The sequence below is a fragment of the Acomys minous genome (genome assembly GCF_964271855.1).
Source record: "Acomys minous genome assembly, chromosome: 2".
Classification (NCBI taxonomy): Eukaryota; Metazoa; Chordata; class Mammalia; order Rodentia; family Muridae; genus Acomys; species Acomys minous.
The window spans coordinates 109,557,416-109,574,324 of record NC_140484.1 but is presented as its reverse complement, the minus strand read 5'-3'; positions in this window follow the sequence as shown (position 1 = coordinate 109,574,324).

Sequence of the window (16,909 nt, the reverse complement as noted above, 5' to 3'; positions counted from 1 at the left end):
AATTGTGTTGATGACGTGGATTCTGAGTCAGTTGCTTTATTTCTCCAGCTCAATAATCCTTGCCCTCTGGAAGAGGCAGAGGGGGCAGCCAGACGATGTCCATATGGTGCAGCTTAGCCAACTAAAGGCTGCCATGAACACAGAAGCATCTGGGGGCAGGTGGACTTTCTCCAAAGGCCTCCACATTTCTACTCATGCACCCAGAAGTTTAAATTCTGCACATTTAAAAAGACCTGTTGCAGGTGCTTCCGTGTGATCCCTATTCCATTCTGTGTTTGTATTTTCCTGACAACACAGGACATGCTAGAGGCCAACAGCTCAGGTCTCCAGCAGTCTCATATTCCCCAGCTTGAGTACAGTGCTGCCCAGTGGAGATCGGTGTTCCACAGATGCTTATAGAGACATGCCAGGTAATCCCTGCTACTGCCTGAGCCTAGCAATGAATCCCTTGCTTTGGATCACTTCTTATTTCCCAAGTGGCAGGACTTGTCAACTTAGCCATAGGGACAAAAGTCTAAAAATGTGTCCGTTCTATTTGTCTGGTTCATTTTTCTGCCTACTTTGTGTATTGAATGGCAGAGAGGCTATAGTCCTGAGTCCAGGAACAGGTGGTCATGAAGGGACAAGAGGAAAGGGAATTACAGAGAGGGCGTTTTTGAAAGAAGCAAAGAACAGGAAACTCTGATGTGAGATTCAGTAGTTGGGGCTTCTACTTAAGAGTCTCAAATCAGTTGTAATCAAATGCTGCCTAAACCCAGACGCTTCTTTAAATAGCCCTCTGGTGTCCACCATAACTCACAAGCATAATTCTGTATCTTTGCTAAAGTCAGTTTTCTGGCCAAAGTAAGCATATGGCAATATGCAAATCAGCATTTCAGATACTTTAGTGAAGTACGTCAGCTCTTTGTGTCACATCTCTACCTACATGACTCAAATGCCTGTGAGCCTTCCCAGGCAAATGCTATCAACGCTCGGCTTCACGTGTATACACACCACACCTGTATTCCTTCTCTCTCAGCTGCTGCACACTAATCTTGGAATTTGCAGCACATCCCTGCAAGAAATGACATGGTCTTGCCTTGTTTTCTCTTTCTCAGACACACGCTCACAGCTAGCAGAGGCTAGCACAGACTCCTGGACCACACCCTTTATCCAGCCACTTGGACTGTTTATAATGGCCTTTTCTTGGGTGTGTTGATCTTATTCTGGCAGGAGGATCCCAAACCTTGGCACCTCTGGCTCCTCCAGGTGCTCTCGAAGGGGAGACAATTGCCTCTCCAAGTCTACCTGCTGTCTCTCTAGCCTAACCCCAAGATCAGCATCAGTATGTCCCAGAAGGTCACGGACCTGCTTAAAAATTGTCTGCTTCACCATTCTAGTTCCCCTGGGCGCCCTTTTTCCAGCCTGTACATCTCCAAAGCTAAGATAAAACACACAACACCCCCACCCCAAAGCAAGGAAGAGCCACAGAACATAGAGTCCTCTGGGGCAGCTTCCTAAATCAGTCCTGCCCACAGACCCACTGGGGGATTCTAGGAAGGACCCACAGTGTATTTGGACCCCGAAGACTAAAACAGGTCCTGTAAGTCACTTCTGACTTCACCCGCGGTGCTTGTTCCTCCCGACTCCTCTCAAGCCAGCGGGGCTCGGAAGACAGCATCTCACTCTGCCTGGAACAGTTTCAATTTTTAAAAAGCAGAGTTTATGAAAAAGATGTTTTCAGTATGGATTCTAAGCACAACAGAAAAAGGGGTGCTCAAGAAGGCATGCCCAGAGTGCGGCCCTGTGCTTCTGAAAGAGGAGTGACTGCAAGTTATGTTTGTTTGTTCGTTTTAAACAAAAACATATGAACTTCACATCCCCACCCATGCAGGCGCCTGGTACGATATAGGCATGTGTGTAAGTGCACATGCAGAAAGGTAATTGGCCTGTTTGGGGGGAAAGGGGCGGGGCGGGGCGCATTCTAATGCTCTTTGTTGATACCAAAGTCCTTGTCTTCATTTCCTAGTGCTGGCTGTAAACCACTAAATTGATTTCACAACCCACTAATGGTTCGTGCCCTACAGTATAAACAACACTGCTGTATGATATGAAACAGGTGATGTGCGTCCCAGGCAGCCTTTTTATATTATCCAAGGGAAGTGGGGGAAGTTCCAAGGCCAAAATGAGAAATGATCCGTAAGGCCTTCTTCTCTCCACTTTAGGGCCTTTGGGAAGGATGCTCTGTCGTGAGAGGAGTCTTGGCCCCAGCAAAAAGCTCACAGCAAGCACGGGCTGCATCCCTTCTCTCCTTCTCAGTCCTTAGCCCTGCCGCCCTGCCTCGCCCCCAGCTCTTTCCATTGATGGAAATATAAGGTGACTGGGGTCAGAGCACAGGGCACCCACAGCAGTTCTGGTGGGAAGAGAGCAGGCAGGCAGGAAGAAGACAATGCATGGAGAAGGAAAGGAAAGTCACCCTGCCCCTTTTTGGAGCTAACATTCTCCTCCCTCAGGACAAGGGAGAAAGGACTGGCACCAAAGCCCAGGCAAATCTGAATATAGCATTCACTCGTCTTCCCACTACCTTTCAGATCACATGCCACCTTCTTTTTTTTTTTTTTCACCCAGAAACCCTTTTGAGCAAGAGGGACCAGACTGCCCTTTGCCCTGAGAATCCAGTGTGAAAAGTGGGCTGCCACATGCACCCCAACTGACCGAAGTTAATTATAGCCACAGAAGATCACTTCTACAAGAAAATCTACTTGTTCTGGTCTGCCGTAGCACCATGCTGCCATCTGAGTGAGCAGAACAGGGAGAAGACTAAAGGCCTCTGCCTCTACTTCCCAAAAGTGTCCAGGCGCTCACGCACAAACATACTTTCTTTCCTCCGTCCTACTCTGTAGAATGGAAATCCTGTATTAGCTCTCACAGTTGCTCCACTTAAATGCATGGCACTTGGCCATGTGTATTCCTATCTTCTTCCCTACAGACTTGCAAGTGGGTGCTCTGGCCACTCAGGATGTCCTTAAAACTGGAGTCGATGCAGTCACAGTGACTCGGGCCACTCTGGGGCTGGGACATTTACCCTGGTATTCCTTAGTATTTGGGTACAGAAGGTCCCATGCTCCACCCAGACAAGAAAATACACCTGTCTGCAGTTTTCTTCCCCCTCTCCAAATGTCTATGCTCACGTCCTCTCAGCCTGGTCTTTTCTCCAGGCCAGAGATGATGACTGCCACACAGGGTGCACCTTGGCTGTTAGAATTCCCCCCGGTCTGTGCCTGACGGTCATGGGAAACCCCAAAACCTACAAGCTGGTGGCAAAGCACAGGCTCTGGGCTCCCTTTCCCAAGCTAAAGCTTCAAAGGGCCATGAAAAACACAATCCATGCCCACAAGGAATTTACAGTGTCTTTGGAGAGAAGGGTGACTAGAGGCAGGTGACCTTGCAAGGGAGGAAACAGGTTTGTGAGATAAGGAAGGGAGTTGCTGAACCATGGTTGGATTCAAGCTGAAATCTGAGCAAAATGCAATTCTGGTAATGAAGACGACATTCCAAAGTAGATAACAGGAGGTGAGAAGGCACAGGAAGAGCTCAGAACCAACTTGCAGACACTTTCAGGCGGGGAGTGAAAGGTGGCTGCATAAAGAGCTAGGAGGCGCAAGGCATCAGCCCTTCACACCAAATTAGAGCGTTTGGACTTTAATCTGTGGGCAAAGGGAAGCTACTTTGGGCCTTTATAAGCAGGGAATTAGTAGGTACTTACTAAGTGGTGTGGGGTAGTGGGGGGGTGGGGAAGGATGGATTGTCAGGCCCATGGAAAAGACTGGAAGGGTTGAGCCTGGAGACTGAGGAGAGTCAGAAGTGAGTGTGCAAGCACAGGGCTGAAGAGAAGGGCTTGCTATAATGTGTTGAATAATGAACAGGTCAAGGGTGGCATCCAGGTTTCTCAGCTTGGGGTAACTGAATACCACATCACAATGAGGAAGAGGCTCGTGTTTAAAAGGAAAACCCAGAGAGGCTGTTTGTATGACTCTTCCCCCATATCATCATAGCTGAAGTCCCAGCCAAAGATGGGTTAGCTTATCTAACATCTACCCAGCACGCACACTCGACTCTAGTTTTAGTCATCAGAGAATCTCCTTCCTGAGTGTTACTCTTCCCTTCCCCCGTGTACTATCTCTCCCAGGCCACCTAAATAGAAGTGTGGTCCATTCCATAGCCTAGCAGAGGGCAACTGGCAGCTTTAGCCCTGTTGGCCCATGAACCAACTTTGACTTTATCTGCCTGCCTCTCTCTCTCTCTCTCCCCTCTAGGTTTAGCCTGGCCCCATTTTGGTCAGCACACTGGTGACAGCAATAGGGATGGCTCTGAAAACGTCTATGTCCAGGAGTAAGACTGGCCATACTTTCCTATGGCCTAGTCATCTACCTACTCTTAGTGTTCTTCATCTTCAAAGCTAGTCTACCTTTTCCAGAGATCTAGAAGTTTCTCTGGGTACCTTAGCTCAGCCATTGCCACTGGGGTTTTCTGTTGGTCTTGTTCTTGTTGTTGTTCACAGAGAGAGGTTCTTTGACATTGACAGAGCACTTCAGGGCCTTCTGCTTCTGGAGTGACATCCAAGCTAAGCAGTAAGAATTCCTGGCCAACACTCTGGCCCCTAGTGCCACCCCTAGTGCCACCTCTATGGGGGAATGAATAGGCCTCGTGGCCCCTAGCAGGTTTGAGAGTACATTGAATGGCTCTAGAGGATAGCCCTAGAGAGATCCAGATTGTCCTCTGGGGCTCCCCAACATTCCAGGATAGCAGAGAGCAGTCCTCATAAAGATTCACTTCCCTGTTCGGGATACAATGACTCAGCCCTTCTGCTGGGACATCTCTGTCGAAACTCACTTTTGCCCTACTAAGGATCTGGAAACCAATAGAGCCTAAGACAAACTGGGCTCAGGGATCAAAGCTGGGTGTAGATGGTCACTGGCCTTGATCTCAGAAAGGCAGATGATGGGATGGGATGCACATGCCCTTGCAGGCTTAGACAGGGTGGGCTGCAGATGGTCTCTAGCTCTGGCCAGCCATCATCTGGAGCCCTGTCAGCTTTTTCTTCCTGCGCCTTTTGTCCTAGACCTTAAATGCCAAGGCCCAGTGCATCCCAGTTCCAACACCTGAGTGGGGATGAAGGAACACGCTTAGTCCTTTCTATTTCATAAGCATTGGCTTGGTGCTGCTAATGGGCATATGGTCCCGACGAAATGAACAAAGCGCAGGTCTCCCTGCCAGACACAGTCCAGTTGAAAAAACAGGCACAAGAGCAAACCTAGAGTATGTGGCATTCCCTCATGGTGTAGAACCAAGTCCAGGCCCATGCCTTTTTCCCTCATCATCATAAGCTGATAGCCACTTGAACATCAACACCCTCAAACTCAGTGGGGAGAGAATGTCCTGGCTCAACTCCATCTTGTCCTATGCTAGCTTTCCATTGCTGTGACAATATGCCTGAGAAAAATAGCTTACAGAAAAAGAGGTTTAATTGGCTCAGTCTCCAAGGTTTTGGTCCATGGTCACTTGGCTCAATCACTGTGGGCTGGTGTTAAGGCAGAACGTTATGGCACACAGTGTATGCGGTAGAGCAAAGTTGCTCAACTCACAGCATCCAGGGAGCAGAGAAAGAGGAAAGCTGGGACCAAGACATGCATGTCCCCAGGGTGTGTGCTCAAGTACCTACCCATTTTCAACTCAGCCATGCCATCCAAGTTCCCTTCACCTCTCAACAGCCCACCTCTCAGTGGAATAATCTATTGAGTCAGAACCCAATCCTGCACACGGCTCTCGAGGGACACTTTAGATCCAAACCCTAACACACCACACCCTTCTGGGCTGCACTGATTGCTCAATAGATTCCTCTGATTATTTTGGGACCCAGGGTGTTTGGGAACTATATTCAGGGAGTTGATGGCACATGCTGTTTTTGCACCTTGGCTCCAACCTCATCTGAGCATCTCTTCCAGGCAACGTAGGCGGTGAGACACTCACTCTACCTTGTGAGAACTGGCGGGGGGAGATCAGAGAGGTGGTATCAGAAGTGTCCATTTGTTGGTGCTGGCCCTTTACCCAAGGTCTCCTGAAGGATATCAATTTCCCAAACGTTTCTCTTTGCCTTTCTCATCTTATTCAACTCCCATGCCAGATACATACAAAACCTGTATCTTTGGGTGCCCTCTATAAGCTACGGCAACTGTTCTCTCACTCAACCTACCTCACTCAAAGCCTCTCTTGCCCACCCTCCCATCCACCTGAACCAATCAGCCATGACAAAGAAGACATGGAAACATTGTAAAACCAGGTGTGTTGGCCCAAGCTTCCGGGAGGAGTGAAAACACGACACACATTGTACTTCTGGTTTGAGTTCTCATCAGAGTCCCTATCCAATGGGTGTGCACCACTCTATGATGATCTTCAGTTTAGCCCGTATATTTCACTAAGGGGTTATCAAAGCAAATCTAAACCAAACTTGTACAAGCCTTTACCATATGCCATGGAGCCCTCCACGTTCGGAGTTGAAAAGAAGACTATTCTAGAAACAGCAATTTAGCAGAAAATCCATCAGCCCTCACCCCTCTGATGAGCAGCACTTGTAGAAGTTGACTGTGGTATATACTATACAAGTCTGAGAAACCCTAACCTCATCCCTCCCCTGGGGCCAAGGCCATACAGTTCATCTCGGCTTTGCCTCTGGTTCATCGCTCTCTTACATGCTCGTGCTATATGTCATTGTGTGGTTAGATGCTTAGATATATGTCAAGGCATGCTGGCACGTGCTCCCTTGTGGCAGACCCTTAACCACAATCTTGTCTAGCTGTACTAACAGGTCGCTGCTCCTTCTAATCACAGGTCTTATGGCTGGCTTCTGGAGAAACTATTGAGTACCAGCCTTCAGCCAAAAGGAAAAAAAAATCTCAAAGGCCACTTCTTATCAGATTAGTGTTTATAAATTTCTCTTGGCCATAAAAACAAATCTTTGCTTTAGAACTAGTTTATTGATGCATTAGACATGGGCAGAGAGTACTTTGGGGAGAGAGCAAAGGATGGAGTACTGGCCAGTTGAAGCTTTCGAGGTTTGATAATATATACACTTGGCATAAACAGTTATTTTCACACTTTTCTAATTTTGAAAGTTTTTAAAGTTTTGATAAATTCCATTTCTCAGTTAAATTGAAATAGAGCCATCTTGGTTGATTAATTATACACTGGAAACCAGGATTTAGTATCATGGTCTGAGGAGAATCTTTTGGGGATACCATCAGGGTGTGTTGCTTATGCTGAGTGACAATAGTCAAGTATGCTTTAAGATGTGCTAAATGCAATCAGTTCAGAACCCTCTGTCAATGTGGTGGGAAATCTCACTTCACCAATAAGCAAGGCACGCAGGCACTGTCTTTTATCAGATAATACCTCCTGTGGGTAAAGGTGAGCCTGATAGCTGTTTGATAGCTTATGACTTAAAAGAGACAAAGCAGATCTACAGAGCCTTGAGCCCCTTCTTGATGGTGTGGTAGGCCCCTTGTAGGCTCAATTACCTTAACAATTATACCTTACTATGAACTTATTAAATGAGCATACCTCCCTTACAACCCGACTGGTCTATATGAGAGGGAAAGAAGATTAAGGAAAGCAAGAGTGAAACCTGGGTATCAGTTCCGAGGAACAATTCTCCTTTTGTAGTCAGCAGGGTTTCAGCAGACCATTAATTCCACCAAAGTTGCTGCTGGTGCCTGGAGCAATTGGAACCCAGAGCCTCAGCTGGAGCCCAAAGCCTTGAAGCCTTCCCTGGAGCGGTTCTCTTTAGGAGTGTCTTGAAGTGCAGGCATGAACAGCCAAAACCCATGGCCCAACAAAAAGCCCAACAAGCCTCCTGGTTGGGCTCATGTATATATATCCTCTCAGTCTGTTCAAGGATGTTTTTCAACTGGCAACAACCAAGCTCCCCTCACGAAGTGGTTCGACTTCTAAGTGGAAAAACATGCTGCTCTCTCACATCTAAGTGGTAAATATCCTGCTCTCTTCCCCATCCCACACTTGGGATCAAAACAAAAACAAGTTTATCTCCTCTTCACCACCCCTCGCCCAATACCTGCAGGAACATGTTCCAAGATTCCCAGGGACGCCTGAAAACCAGAACAGTATCAAACCTTAAGTTTACTGCGTATTTCTAATACATACAATAAAGTCTAGCTTGAAATTAGGCCCAGTAAGAGATTAACAATGATTATAGCAATGTCAGAATCATTAGTCCCTCACCGACAGGGATCATTATCATGAGCTAGCTGAACTCAAGCAATAAGCTATCACAATAGCTCATTATAATGACTGCTGAAGAACAAGTCACTAGGTACCACTTGTGTGACTACTAGTAGGAGAGACGATGTGGTGACTGACAGCCTGGACAGCATGGAACACAACAGCACAAGATTTCGTAACACGACTGGGAGCAGCACATAATGAACTTGTTCATAAATTCCTCATTTAATACTTCAGGGTTGCCCATTGACCTCAATGAATGGGAACGCATGAAAAATAAAATCATAAATAAGGGGAACTAGAGTGCCATGACTTCTCTGCCACAAGTTAGAAACCCTTGAAGGGGCAAGCGACGACCCTGCTTCTAATGAGTTGTTTCATAACTCAGTCGCTACTCCCATGTAGCATGTCAGTGGTTATTCCTTGGGGTGACATTTCAAAAAATATGTATTTTTGAAGGAGACAGGAAACTCCTTTTCACAGTGATTTTTTTTTTTTTGAAATGTAAGCTAGGAGAACATCTGGCTGTGCCTGTTTTCAGATAATCCAGGCTAGCAGGAAAAGCATAGTCAGCAAGGGTTTGGTTTTGGTTTTGGTTTTGGTTGTTTTTGAGCTGTTGTACTAGATTTGGAGGGTTTTGGTAAAAAAAAAAAAATTTAAACATGGATTGTATGTATCCATGAGGCACGCGGTGCCACTCCAATGTATGTATATTGTTGATTGAGACTGAACTACATTTACTTCAAAATTAGATCAGACCAGGTATGGGAGTAAATGCCTAAAGTGGAATGTCACAGCATGTCCCTACCCAGTACTCAGGGAAGTCTCAGACCAGTTGAAACTACACAACAAGACCCTGTCTCAAAAACCAATTTTTTTAAATGCTGCTTTCACAGCAGACTTTTAATTGCAAAAAGTCAAACACCTGAACGAGCGTAGTTTCATGATTTTGTGTCATGTTTCCAGGTAATTGAGGACTGTTCCACAGCCCTACTTGCAGCACACTGCTCAGAGAAAGTTTTCAGTCCTGACTTTGCTGAAATACTTGTTCATTTGCCCTTTGAACGCTGGGGACTGCTAGATTTCTTAAAAGTCCTTCAGAGTTTTTAAATGAGGATCTCAAGGGGAAGACGATGGCTCACGGTCCTGTCTCCTTGCCTCTGTCGTGCACCAGTGGACTCCAACCTAGGGGCTGCTGTGGCTGCTTCTTTTCAGCTACCGAGTCTGTTACAGAACAAAAGCAAATAAGACCAAAAGACTGAGTGGGAACTGTGGTGGCAGCTGACACTGAGACACCGAGAGGTTGGTCCTGAAGATGCTCAGAGCATCCCTGAACTGTCCAACCCGACACACAGGATCCCCGTGCTTTGCTTTAAAGGTAATTGCTTTTCAATGCTTGAGATGCTTGAACAGATCCCCTTCTGCCCCCTTTACCTCCTATCGCTTCAAGTGCCTCAAGAGTTGATGCATACAGCAGTTAGGCAACATCTCCTGGGTGAAGGGCACTGTGGCAAGGACTTTGAATTTTTGCACAGGCATTTGTTTCTAGTGGTTTCCTATCAATGTTCCAGAAGTACCCGCCCTACCTCCCCCATGTATGTTTTTCTCTGCCCCCAGCTCTTGTAACCCCAATTCTTCCTGCTATTCCAAGTGAGCCTCCTGCTCAAGCACTGTGCCATAAGAACACTGTGGAATGACTACACTCGGCTACCATGTACTCACCAGTCATAAAACTAGTGAAATGCTCCTGAAATGCAAGCTATTCTGTTTATCTGATGCTCCGAAGTGGCAGTGTACAAACTTCTCAAACCCACTGTTAATTTGAGAAATAGTTTTAAAAGCACAAGTCCTCTAAAGTCGTGTAGAATTTCCAAGTTCAACCCAACAGCTCAAAAAGAATTGAGGTAATGGAACCACGTAACTTGTTTCGAATTTCCATGAGAAAAAAAAAAGTTTTCGATATCTGTAGTCTATGGCTATGCACAGAGATGCTACAAGTTGGCTGGCAGGAAGGATTATAAACTCAGCGTGGAGGCTCACATCTGTAATCACAGCACTCAGATGGCAGAGGCAGGAGGCACCCTGAGTTATAAAGACACAGTCTCAGGAGGAAGGAAGGAAAAATAAAGGAAGAAAAAGGAGGTGTGATGAGTGAGAGGAAGAGAAGGGGAAGAAAGAATTAGGAACAGGACTATGGTCAGATACAAAATAAAGATATCAAAATCAGTATTTTAATTACATATATGCATTCTTATCTATATAAATTCAACCTGCTCAGTCGGCGTAACGTTATTGTGTGAACGATTTGGAGCCTGGCCACTTTGTATTGGTTGAGTACCAATTGGGGTCCCTTCCCTTGGAGAGCACTGTTTCTCCCAATCCCGTCATTGGTTAGTTGCCTGTAGCTCTTTGTCTGGGGTTGGGGTCATATCTATTGGTGTTCGCCTTGTTTAGGTCTTGTTTAGGCAGCTATGTTGGTGAGTGTAGCTTCTCTAACATTTCTAGGGGACACAACCTCACAGCAAACTCCATGATCTTCTGACTCTTAACAGTATCTCCACCCCCTCTTACATAAGGATACCTGTGCTTTGGGTGCAGGAGTTATGTTGTAGATTGATCAATTGGGACTAGGCGCTAGTTTCGGGTTTTTTTTTTCTGTTGCTGTGATAAAATACCCTAACAAAAGAAACGGGAGGGAGGGTCCGTCACTGTGGGAAGACCTGGAGTTTGAGCCAGCTGGTCGGTCACATTGCATCTGCAATCAGGAAGCAGAGCCACTGGGTGCTGGCACTCCGCCTAGCTTCCTCCTTGCGCGCAGTCTGGGACCTGAGCCCAGAGAATGGTGCTGCCCTAGTTTGGGGTAGGTTTTACCACTTATTTAATCAAAATAATTTCTCTCAGGCCTGCCTGGAGGCTAATCTAAATCATCCCTCCTAGATGATTCTAGACCCTGCCAAACTGAAAACCCTCACTAGCCATCACAATCGTGAACTGCTGTTCTTCTACCCTTTCCGCTAGCAGCTTCAGAGTTCTGGAAGTGAGAACATTCTATAGCTAATAATTATATATTCACTGTTGACCAGGATAAGTGGGATGGCCACTGGGGAGAAGGAATCTGTTCCTTCTAGAGAGCCTGGCCCAGAGAAGCAGACTTGTCTGGCAGCTCCAGCATCATCCAAGCCCTAAACCAGCCCACCCTTGCTGTACTAAGAATGCTTCTTAGGGAAAGCATTGCTCTTGGGACTCACCACACCTTCTGTGCTCAACACTTAGCATTGCACAGCTATGGAGAGTTTCCTCACCCCCATCCTCTCCTCTGTGCTCTCATCTGGATTTCTCACTCGCGTGTCCCCTCCATCCATCTCCTGTGAGATACAGCCATGCTTGAAGGCTGCCAGTGGGGATAAAAAAAAAAAAGAGCAAACCACTTGGAAAGCTATAAATAATTGAAGTATGATACTCCATCATTCAATAGAACATTTATGTGGTCTGGGAAGAGCCTCAGCTAGGAAAACACATGCATTACAATCTTAAGTAGATAATGAAAGACAAAGCACATCAACAGCATGGTATCAGTTTTTGTAAACTGTCAAATACAATAGATAGACACAGAAAAAAATGACATTCCATCAAGGTATATGTACATACATATGATGGCTGGCTCTCTCCTTCAATAGAATAGTGGGTTCATTTTCTCTTATTTTTCATAATCTTTGTAAGCGAAAAATGTACATTATTTCCTCCTCAAATGTTGAAAAAACAAGAAAGAAGGTTAATATCTAAGCTATTAGCTGTTGTCACAAGAGGCAGCAGCAATACAGAGAGACCCCAGTGTAGAAAGATGACCTTAGTGAGCCGGAAGAGGACAGAGGTCTCCCCAACTGGGTTGGAGGGGAGGAGTGTGGTTAGGTGAGTGGAGCTGCCATGCCCATCAGCAGGAAGTGGACATGCGCGGAGCATGAGCTGAAGAGCCAGCAGGAAGAAGGGCTGTGAGAAAAGTCACAGAAGAAGTTTATAAGGAACAGTGAAGTTTGACAATGACCACCTTCCCTATAGCCTCTCTGATTCCTGAGTTCAGTGTTCACCCAGAGAAGTCCCCATTCCCCTTTTAGCTCTTAAGGGCCCTGTAACATTGGGCCTCCCCCATGCACATCTGCCATAGAGCTCCATTGGCCAAGAGTCGCAGCAAACACAACTACAGCCAACAGCGCCATTAGCCCACCCTTCTGATCCAGGAAAGTATCATAGAGTTGCTACTTCTATGGATTTGTGGCTCTTTTCTTTTGAGCCATCTGTTTTCCTATTTCAAAGGGAGATGTTTGGAAAATGTGCTGTTTGCTTGGAGTACACACAGATTAGTTGGTCCAAGAAGGTGACATATACCAAGTACTTAGCAGTGTTTAGGTGTCTACTTCATTCTGTGACGTAGGAGCCATAAGAAATATCTTGGGGGAGTACGGGACAGAAAGGTGACGACTGTGATAAGAGTCTATATAGGTGTGACCCTTCAAGGAAGTCTGTCTGGTACATGCACACTGCACTCTCAGGTTCTCAAGCAGAAGAAGCGCCTGGCCCTCCCCACCAGTTCTCCTCCTTAAGAACTAGAGAGACCTCTGCCAACTCAAGGATGAACACCTTGAAAAGTTGGAAGAAGGTACTTTTGGACATTACCCAGTGGTGTTTACCTTATCATTTTGGGAAACTGTGACTTTCCAAAGATGTTGCCATTGAAAAGATAACAACGCCCTGGGACTTAGGTGCTAGGAGCTCTCCATGCTGCCAGCTCTCCCCTGAGTTGCAGTTTGACTCTTAGGGAATCCCAGAAAAGCCCATTACCTTGAAAACCTGCATATATTCACACACCTTTGCTTTTTACCTCTGTATCTTAAAGCAAACCACACCTGCCACTCTTGGACACATGAAGCCATGTGACCCAAGCTGCTGCTCCAGAGGACATTTCCACCCATTCAAGAAACACCAGACCCAGTTTTGTGTGAGTTGGGAGGCCAGGGCAGGGGGGTAGGGGATAGGGGGTAGGGGCAGCCGCCTTCATAAAGTCTTCCAGCCGATGGTGCTGACCTATGCAGGAAAGCATATGAGATACTGGGCATTCTCTCTCTCTCTCTCTCTCTCTCTCTCTCTCTCTCTCTCTCTCTCTCTCTCTCTCTCTGTCTCTGTGTCTCTCTCTGTCTCTCTCTGTCTCTCTCTGTCTCCCTCTCTCTCTCTCTCTCTCTCTCTCTCTCTCTGCCTCTCTCTGTATCTCTGTTTCTCTGTCTCTCTCTCTGTCTCTCTCTCTGTCTCTCTCTCTGTCTCTCTCTCTGTCTCTCTCTCTGTCTCTCTCTGTCTCTCTCTCTCTCTCTCTCTCTCTCTCTCTCTCTCTCTCTCTCTCTCTGTCTCTCTCTCTCTCTCACTGTCCCACCCAACAGTTACCCAACCCAATCTCCCTCACATCTTTGAGTGGCTGAAGGGGACAGGGAAAACATCTTGGGACAGCAAAGAGTTAGAAACAAGATGAATGGCCCGGGTTCTCATTCACGTCCCTTCTGCATAACTACAGTAGGCATGGCTTCTTCCCACCTGTGCTCCTCAGGAATCTTCAGAGATCTTGAGGGCGAAGGTAGTCTTGTGCATTTTATTCACACTTTTATAGATAACTTCCCAGAGGGCAGCCTTCTCAGGTACCTTTGATAGGGTCAACTGCAAAAGTAGGTCAGGGCACATAGGTCAGCTCCAGAACCTAAAATCTGGATCAAAGAAACTCAGCCTTCAAGGGGTTGAGGAGGCCATCTCCGCCCAGTAGAGGCAGAGACAAAAAGGTGCAAGCCTTTCTTTAGGACCCTTACTCCCACCTCAGGCAACATAACCCAGGACGACATCGGATCCACTAGATGCCCTGGCAGAATCACTCAACTTTTTTATATTGAGAATCATTATTTACATCAATAGGTGGAAGCATCTTGTATGAGTATATCCTGTACCCTTGGCAATGCCCGGAGATGAAAGAAAAACCAATGTTTCACAAGGCATTCCTTGGCCTACTCTGGTCACAATCATCCTAGCATTGTCCAAGCCCCACTAAATTATTTGACAACTCCTGGTTGCAGATTAAAAAGTCACCTGCAGAAGGACAGACATGAGTGAGCGGTGGTCTTTGGGTGACCCAGCATCCTGGCAGCCTCTTATTAAGGGTTAGAAATCACCTGAGGCGGTACATCCAGCCTTCCCTCCAGCTGGTTCTCCATGGTGCATCATAACAAACACCTAGACCTCTAACAGAGGCCCCCATAGAAAACGGACCAAACCCTGGACAAGTTTCTGCGGGCAGGTAGACTGTAGGATGGCCCCCAGCTGAGAGAGGCCTTGGCAGAGCCCACGCCAGAATGTCACCCATGTCTCCCTACCACTCACCCCTGCATACTTTCTGTCACTTTTTAGGTAGAGAGGCCAAATGTTAGAGTTTCTGGGTGAGAAGTGTGTGCAGTGATGTCCATGTGAAAGATATTAAGAGAGGGGGAAGTTTCCAGGGTAAATTGTTGTGGGGGAAAGCAGACACTTTTCTCATCCCTGGGTCTCACCTGGGTCCACAGGCAAATGGTCCAGCAGGGACTACATACTCTTTAAGCCTCTCCCATGCGTCCCTTTCTCTTCTTGTTGAGGAAACACATTTTACCCCCATAGGAATTCATTCAAGGAGTCTTGGAACCACAGAGGTGACTACACTTCAAATAAAGGCCTCACTGGGTACTTCTGGGATTGAGGGGCAGCTGGGCGTCCTTTCAGACGTAACTTGCAAAGAGTCCAGCTGGGTCCCTCTGACACTCAAGAACTAGGAAACTGACTCCCCTACCTGGCCCATTTTCTATCTTTCCTAAGGCAAAAAGTCTTACCTAGACATGGTAAGACATGAAGCGGTGCAAGTTAGGGAAAGTAGGTCCGAAGCCCTTTGTTTGCCCTTGTCTCGCTGTGCAGTCTTGAGAGTGCTACTGTTCTATCAACTGAGCTGGGTGTTTCCAAAGATATCACCACAGCTCCTAGCACTCCTGGCATTGCCAGACTCTGATTGATCCAGGGACTTCTGGCTCATTGTAGCTATTCAATTACAGAGAGGTTGGGAGCCCTTTCTTTTCTTGTTTTCCTCTCTCCCGATCTCCCCTTTTGCTCCAAGCTACCTGAAACACATCCAAGAGATGGATTTTTATCAGTCTTTACTAACCAAGTGATATGCTCAGCCACATCTCAGGCTCAAGACACCACAGTCTCCTAAGCTGCCATAGGGCCACCATCATCTACAGATGTGTTCAGGGGAAACAAAGAAAACCAAACATAAACAGACGCCAGGCATTTTCCATCATGTACACAAGCCCCCAGTGTCTCACTGGGGAGACATGATGGCTTGTGGGGGAAAAAAATACAATAATCCAAGCAATGTATAAGTGCCTTCAAAGGAGCAAGATAGGGTGGGCCAAATGCAAAATGAGCTACACAGACAGATGGAATGACAGGTCAACGGCAGTGGCAGGAGCATGCAAGCTGAACATAAGATACCAGAAAATTGGGACCAAAGGACTTGAACAAGAAAGAGAAAGGAGAGATGTGAGGAAGACGTTCAGCCAAACTAGAGGGAAAGACAATTCATGGAATAAACAATTAAGATTCATGGGGGCCTTTTAAAACATCTATGGGTTAATGTTGGCTTTTCTCCAAAATCACACACACACACACACACACACACACACACACACACACACACACATTATTCTTCTAGAAATACAAACATTACGACAACCATCAAAATTTGAGTGGTGGTAGTGAATTTGAGAGATCCTATGACATCCTTGTTGGTGATATGGTGCTGCTTTGTAAGGCTGAGAACACCACAAACCTGAAGAAGCCAACATCTCTGCCTCCTTCAGTCACAGAGGCTAAATGGGCAGCAACTGCCTCTGTACTTCCTTCTACCTGTGTCTTTGATCTTTGTTGGGTAATATAGAATATTCTTAGCAGACAAGGGCCTGCTGTTTTTCCCTTTCCCAAATCAAAGAGACAGCTGAGATACCAAGGGGCCAAGAAGTGCATGGAACAGGAAACTCAGCACCTTTACTTAGGAGACATCTAATCCCTCTCCCAAGTCCAGGGCCTACAAGCCTCCCTCTTCTGACCCACGTCTATCTTCCACTTCCAAGGTTTCTAAGTGTGTTTGATTGGCCATTCGTTTAGTGGTAGAATGCAACTACCTTCTTAATTCAGTGAAGGGAAGAGGTGCATGCCATTTCTAGATGGCCATAAAACTATGTGCTTTCCTATATGTCCTATGAGCTGGAATGACGGTGACAGTAACCTTAGCAACTTTGGAAGCCAGTTGTTGAATGTGTCAGAGCCTTATCAGGCCAGTCCCCGATGGCCAACATGGAGCAGTGCTTTTTCCCAAGCCTACACTCTTAACAAATTAGAACAGCTCCCTGGGCTGTTTTAAGAAATAGGCATATATTGGGTCTGAATGATTATCTTCCGTGTCTACTTGCTACATCAGCTTGGCCTCTCCTAGCAGGATCTCAAAGACCCGAGTCTTTCTTAACCATTCGGCTGCGTGACTAGCTAGCTACCCAGCTGTTTACAGTTCTAACCTATGACACTT